Below are 7,760 nucleotides of genomic sequence, written 5' to 3'. Positions count from 1 at the left end.
CTGGCGTTGAAGCTGACATTCCTGGGAGGCAGGATGCTGTTGAGGGGGAAGACAATGGTGGTAATGAAGAGGTTGGTAGCACTGGTGTTTAGAATGTTGAGGGTGACACTAGAGTTAATGTCCGCCTTGTACGAGTTGTTGAATCTTGTTCTGTCCAGCAGAATGAGTTCGGTTGATATATTAAACTCCCCTTCCAAGGCGTCAGTGATACTTTCCAATGAAATTAGAAACTTTGAGCTGACATTGAGGGTTTTGTTGGTGTTTAAAATGGACCAGGATTCTGTTGCTGCTTCATCAATGATGACATCCACTATTTCCAGGATATTCTGCAGACAAAACAGCATTTCTTTGTTAGAGTGATAACATGTTTATCTTGTTTTAAGCTACAAAATATTGCATAATACTGTAAGCAAAGTACAATGTGACATAATAAAGCTCGTCTGTGGTTCTCAATTGGGTGTTTTAGTGATGAACAACAGGTCTAACATCTAGTGTTTCTTATTTTCATTAAGCTGAGATTATTAGGTTACCATGAAAGTAAGAATCATTCACCTACTCCATAATGACATTCTATATATTTTCTTTAATAGGCCTTAATAGGTATATTTTTGAGGCGAGGGCTGCGAGGCACATAGCAACCTATATGGGGATTTCTTTCCACCGCTTACCGTCATGACAATCTCATCGACATCAACGGCGACATCTGCAATGTTGTCCAGGATGTCAATAATAGCAGATATGGTTGCACTCGAACCAGTAATTTCTGTTTGATGTGCTTCTGCCACATTAGTTAGATTCCCCACAAATGCTGGAACTGTCTTCGCAACCAAATCCTAAAAGAATCAAACATGTCAATTGCATTTGCATGGTACCAACCAAGAACATTCTGTTACCAGTGGTTCTGTACTGTTACCAGTGGTTCTCAAATGTCAAGAACCCCCAAATTAATAATCAGTGGACCGGGCCCCATCTGGAAATATCTTGTACCAAAGACCCTCATACAAGATAATTGTTGTTAAACCATTTCAACAAATATTCCACATTCCAAAAAAAAGTTATTTTTTGAAAGTAGCTGACTTATAACTTCCCAACAAGTATCCCAACGTGTTGTGAGCTTGTAGATCACCTATTTTCAAATATCCGCTGTGTATAGGGTTATAGTGGCTAAACAGATTTATTAACTCATTTCACTGGTGGGGACCCCCTGGAACACCCTCGAGGACGCCTGGGGGTCCTCAGAGCCCATTTTGAGAACCACTGGTGAAAGTGATTCCCCTTCATGTGGTTGTATTCCATATAAAGATTTTAAAAAAGGCCTCTTTTACCTGGGATTGAGTCAGAAGATTTCCTATTTCTTTTACAATACAACTATCCTCCAGAAGTTCCCATTGTCCACTGAGACATTTGACGCTTATTTTTCCAACCTGGCCATCATCACATGCTCGTTCTGATATGTCTCCTTCTCGTCCACTACCATACTCCTCATGATAACATGTAGGACCTTGTGCCAAGTGCAAAGAATACAGTTATTTACATGCAAATTTTATGACTGCAACAATAATACATACGTTGTATGACAACAACAATAATAATAATAAATATAGCTGCAAGCAGCGATAAGGCGGGACCAAGAAAGAAGACAATACACAATAAGAACAATATGCACAAATAAGAATCACAGGCTGAGTTGTCGCTACCTGGTTTGAACCAGTGACCCTGTGGTCCAAAGGTGAGAGCTCTACCGACTGAGCTATGCACACACAGTCAGTTGACTCATTCTAAACAGTAACATCATGTCCTGGTCTTTATCCATTACTACAGTGTTTTCACGTACAAACTTCTCTTTGTATGCTTTCAGTGCTATTTGGCATGACCCTCTACCATACTGTACAGTTGCAAAAGCATACAGTATGATGCTGCATGTATGTATTAGGGACAAAAGAAGAATTTTAACAAACCAGCAATTTTCATTGGCTCATAAAAACGTCATTATTTTTACTTAAAATAAATGTACTACGATAATATGTCTGTATAGGTCCAAAGTTCACGTGTGTGCATTTTGATCAAAGATCCTGGGAGGAGATACATTTTTTATTTATTTTTTCAAATTTTTATCCCACGATTTTGTAACCCAGTTTTCTTTTCACCCAGTGCCAATTATCTAATGTAATCCTGGGCGCTACACTTCCTCTGCCAACCTGGGGGGGCAGCGGACTGACCTCATGCCTCCTTCTATGCATGAGGAGTCTGCTTCTTTTCACCTGACAGAGGGGAATTTCCCCAGCCGGACGTAGTGCATGGAAGGGACACGTTATTCCGACCAGTTCCTTTCTACTCCATCAGGCGCCCCGGCTGGCCAGGGGTAGGTAGTTTAGAGACCAGGATTATGGCATGTTTTTGTTAGGGTATCTACCCTAGGGGACACGGGGAGAACATGCAAACTCCACACAGAAAAGCCCTATCGCCAACCCCCGCCTCGGGTATTGGCACTGATGACGCGGAGGAAGGAACACGCCGCCAGTACTTAAGCGTCCCCAGCGGGAATCAAACCCAGGACCTTCTAGCTGTGAGGCGACAGCACTACCAACTGTGCCACCGTGCCCCTGAGGAGATACATTTTAACTGTTTTTCATATAATTAAAATGGCGGGTGATCTAACAGTCAGGTCAAAAGTCAATCGTCAGTCAGCGTTTCGCGAAAACCGACTGCACCGTTCAGTCAGAACTGCAATTTTTGGCGGAAGAAGGAGAAGAAGAAGAAGGGGGAAAAAATATAGCTGCAAGCAGCGATAAGGCGGGACCAAGAAAGAAGACAATGCGCAATAAGAACAATATGCACAAATAAGACGGACAAGCTGAGTTGACAGTACCTGGATTCGAACACACAACATTGTGGTCCAAAGGCAAGAGCTCTACTGACTGAGCAGTCTGAGCTACAAAGAGACAATGAACATTTCATGCAAATTGCTAAAAAAAAAAATCTGGCAGAAAATCTGGTATAAGCGTTTTTTAAACTGCTCAAAGTGGCAGAAGATCTGAGGGCGGAGCTTACTGATCAAAGTGACACATGTGTTCCCCATGAGTCAAGGAACAAGTGGAAACAAGTGCCATGACTTTTCGACAATCGAGGCATGAGTTATGCCTATTCAAAAGGTTTAATTTTCAAAAAATTGCCATAGCGCCCCCCTTTGACCTATTGGAGTAAGTACTATTTGGCATGACCCTCTACCATACTCTACAGTTGAAAAAGCATATGACGCTGCATGTATGTATTCGGGACAAAAGAAGAATTTTCACAAACCAGCAATTTTCATTGGCTCATAAAAACATTTTTCACTTAAAATAAATGTACTACGATTTCTTGTCTGTATAGGTCCAAAGTTCACGTGTAGAAGTTTTCGTGCATTTTGAGCAAAGATCCTGGGAGTAGATACATTTTAACTGTTTATCATATAATTAAAAATGGCAGGTGATCTAAACTTTAGATTCTAAAGGTCAGAGGTCAAAAGTCAGAACACGAAAGTTGTTCGGCATGAGGAGACACATATGTGTATCAAAGTGTCATTGCCAACGGCCAAACGGTTCATGAGCTATGCAGGTTCAAAGTTAGCATTTTCAATTGAGCGCTATAGCGCCACCATTTGGCCAATCATCATGGGCTTCGCATAGTCACCGTTTGGTATGGCCCTCTACCAGATTACCATGTTTCGCGAAGACCGACTGCACGGTTCAGCCAGAAGTGCTATTTTTGGCGGAAGAAGGAGAAGACGAAGAAAAAAACAAACCCAAAAACAATAAGTGACCTTCTTCATGACTTCTTGGTCCCTTAATAAAATCTCTATTACAAATGTTCCTATTGGTATGGTGGGAAGCTCCTGGGTTGAATTTCCACCCCAGGCCAACTGTAGACAGTAAATTGCTTGACTTACTCCCACGGAAGATGTTCAGAGTTGTTGTCTCTTTATAAATGGCGTAATTGGTGTTGGTCCCAGTCGCATAACACGTGAAGTGTTTTTCGACATCACCTGCGCAGTTTCCAATTCTGTACTTGTAGATGATGCAGAAATTATCTTCTTGACCTTGGTTATCTGTGAACATTTAATCATATTGGTGAATTACAGACAGCTGTGTGTATAGCTTGTATTGTAGTCCCAGAAGTGCACTGTGATGAGCCATTATTTTTTCCTTTTGTAAGACTAAATTATGCTTTATTAGATAAGACAGAGTAGAGACAAGAAGTCGAGCAAGAGAGAAAGACTGGTTCCGGCTGGAAGACACCGATGTGCCTCGCCAATTCATTCTTACCTGAAGGTGTCACGGTCCGCTCCTCGGACCGTGAACTTTGAGTATCTTGTCAATATCATGTCAATATCATGGTCAGTATAATGTCAGTATCATTGTATAGTATCATGTCTAGTAACATGTCAGTATCATGTCAGCAGAATCATGTCAGTAGTATCATGTCTAGTAGTATCATCTCAGTATCTAGCTCTGTTAAATTGGAACCTCTATATCTACGCTGATACACTTTAGCCTCAGTTTAATTGTTGCCTATGTACCTATGTTAAGTTTATGTCGCGGTCCGCTCCTCGGACCGTGAACTTTGACTGTCCTTAATTTGATATTGGACTTTAATTTGTACTTCTGTCATTTCACTGATTTCTGTATGTTTTGTATGTATTTGCTCATGTGTTCCTGACTGTTCTCTTTGGTTTTGGTTTTGTGTTTCTTATTTTGTAGTATTGTGCCTAGTGTTCCTGTCTTCCTAGTTACTGTTACTTACCTTGTCTAACCTATTGTAATTTGTCAGTGTTTCCACCTGTGTCCTTTTAGTCCCCCAGCCTATCCTAGTGTTGATTATTATTTTGGTTCCACCTGTGCCCTCTTATCCTGTGTGTATTTAAGTCCTGTGTTTGCATTATGTTCTTGTTGGTTCGTATAGTTCCCTGTAGTGTGAGTTCCTGTCTGGTTTCTGTGTTTTTGTCCTGCCTTCTTTGCCCTGTTTATGGAAGAACCTCAGTTTGTTTAATAAATCCTTCTAAGTTTATTGCTCTGCCTACTGTCGCCTGCATTTGAGTCCTCATCCATACTCACTCGTAACAGAAGGTAAGTCCACTTCGGACTCATTCCTCCACTGGACTTTATAGGGACTTTGCACGCAACAAGGGAGGTCTTGAGTATAACCTCCCTTACAGGGGATGTTGTAAGTGCTATTGACTCGTATGTCGGGAGCTTCTTTGATGACATCAGATTTCATGTATCCTTTCTGCACGAATCTCATTGCTCGAACCTTATCTTCCAGGATACATTTATAATACCCTGAGATTAAAATTAAGCTTGAATTAGTTCAGTACAATGTAAAATAGTACAACTTTTACATGTGAGTTACAGTACAAAGTAGTGATATAGAATATTGTACAGGTTCAAAATTAAAATGGCACATTTGCAACATTTTATTATTATTATGGCACAATTAGCAGGGAGAAAGGGGAGCATGCACGTGTGTGTGTGTGTGTGTGTGTGTGTGTGTGTGTGTGTGTGTGTGTGTGTGTGTGTGTGTGTGTGTGTGTGTGTGTGTGTGTGTGTGTGTGTGTGTGTGTGTGTGTGTGTGTGTGTGTGTGTGTGTGTGTGTGTGTGTGTGTGGTCATAGTGTGGTCATAGTGTGGTCATAGTGTGGTCATAGTGAAGTAGTGCAGAACACAACTCATTTTGTATTATTCAAACTTATCATGAACTGTGGCTGCATTGCACAGATATTGACTTGTGTCATTAAAAGTTATGGTAGCAATTGGTACTTACCCGAATCACTCTCAATAACGTTCTTAATTGTAAGAGTCTGGCCACTATTAGAGACTTCAAACCTTTTTGAGTTTGTGGCATCCTTCCCATTGAATTCCCACTTCCAACTAGTAACTTTGGCCAGAAACTCAGGAGTGCAAGTCATGCTTATGGTTTGACCAGTGTACGTTTCAGGAAAAATGATTTCTTTTGTACCTTGGGAAAAAGGGAACAGGATAAGTTGATATCTTTTTACTATCTGATTCCAAATTGATGACATCATTTTTCTGAAGCTTATTTTAAAAACGTACTCTGGTAAGTTGTCAAAACTGGGCCTTCTGCAGGCAGATTTCCCTTCTTCAAGGCAGGTAAAAGATCTGCATTTGCTTTGAATAATTCCGTTTCATTAACAGATGATGTTTGCAAAACGTAGTTTACAATAGTGCTTCCTTGTCTGTTAGTAAGAACAAACCAGGAAAAAAGTTGAGAACATAAATGTGTCGCACAGCCCTACAGTACATCTAAATTGCTGTATTTGTTGCTGTAAAATACTGTACCTAAAGTTTTTAACTTTAACAGAAATGAATGCTGTGATGCTGTTGTTGTAAGTCTCCTCCAACTGCAAATTAAATTATACTTTTAATGACAGGAACACAGCAATATGATGGACACACACACACACACACACACACACACACACACACACACACACACACACACACACACACACACACACACTCTCTTACCAGGACCTCCATACGTTTTTTAAGATGTTGGAATCCTGTACTTTCTTCTTTATTTAAATCATCTGTGAAAGCCCTTTGAAGACTAACTTCCATGATCCATTCTGGGCGAAGATAAAATCAAAGACAGTATACTGTAGTTATGCAATAACCATATCATCTCTGTCGGGTGGATATCTCATAATTCCAATGGAGTTAATAAACTGTTACTTTTCAGGATTCAAATATAAATATATTCAAAAGTAGCAGATCGACATGGTCAAAACGTGTCGTTTCACGATACTTTTGTGTGACACTGTAGTAGTGTAGTGTAATCAAGTAGCGTGTTAATTTATAAGATTCACGAGAAAAATAAAACACAAAAGGTTAAAATATGAAGATAAGGTTTCTGCCCGACAGCAACGATATACATTCCCAAGGTGGACAATGATGTTCAAACTTTCATGAATTGTAAAAAAGCTGCATTCCAATGTAGTTATTATTTAGTCAAAAGCTATAGTATAAAGAAGAGGGCAAGACATGATGTACATACTCATTGTTGCTGTTGGTGGTGGTGGTGGTGTTGGTGGTGGTGCTGTTGTTGCTGCTGTTGTTGGAGGTGCTGTTGTTGTTGCTGCTGTTGTTGGTGGTGCTGTTGTTGTTGCTGTTGTTGTTGGTGGTGCTGTTGTTGGAGGTGTTGTTGTTGGTGGTGGTGTTGTTGGAGGTGTTGTTGGTGGTGCTGTTGTTGTTGCTGTTGTTGTTGTTGGTGGTGCTGTTGTTGGAGGTGCTGTTGTTGGTGGTGCTGTTGTTGTTGGTGGTGGTGTTGTTGTTGGAGGTGCTGTTGTTGGTGGTGGTGTTGTTGGAGGTGTTGTTGGTGGTGCTGTTGTTGTTGCTGTTGTTGTTGTTGTTGGTGGTGCTGTTGTTGGAGGTGCTGTTGTTGGTGGTGCTGTTGTTGTTGGTGGTGGTGCTGTTGTTGGAGGTGCTGTTGTTGGTGGTGCTGTTGTTGGTGGTGGTGGTGTTGTTGGAGGTGTTGTTGGTGGTGCTGTTGTTGTTGCTGTTGTTGTTGTTGGTGGTGCTGTTGTTGTTGGTGGTGGTGCTGTTGTTGTTGTTGTTGGTGGTGCTGTTGTTGCTGTTGTTGTTGGTGGTGCTGTTGTTGTTGGTGGTGGTGCTGTTGTTGGAGGTGCTGTTGTTGGTGGTGCTGTTGTTGGTGGTGGTGGTGTTGTTGTTGCTGATAAGGTAAAGTTTAATTATTAGTTATGTA

The sequence above is a fragment of the Protomyctophum parallelum genome (assembly GCF_964188405.1).
Source record: "Protomyctophum parallelum genome assembly, chromosome: 19".
NCBI lineage: Eukaryota > Metazoa > Chordata > Actinopteri > Myctophiformes > Myctophidae > Protomyctophum > Protomyctophum parallelum.
Note: the sequence above shows the minus strand (reverse complement) of the source record.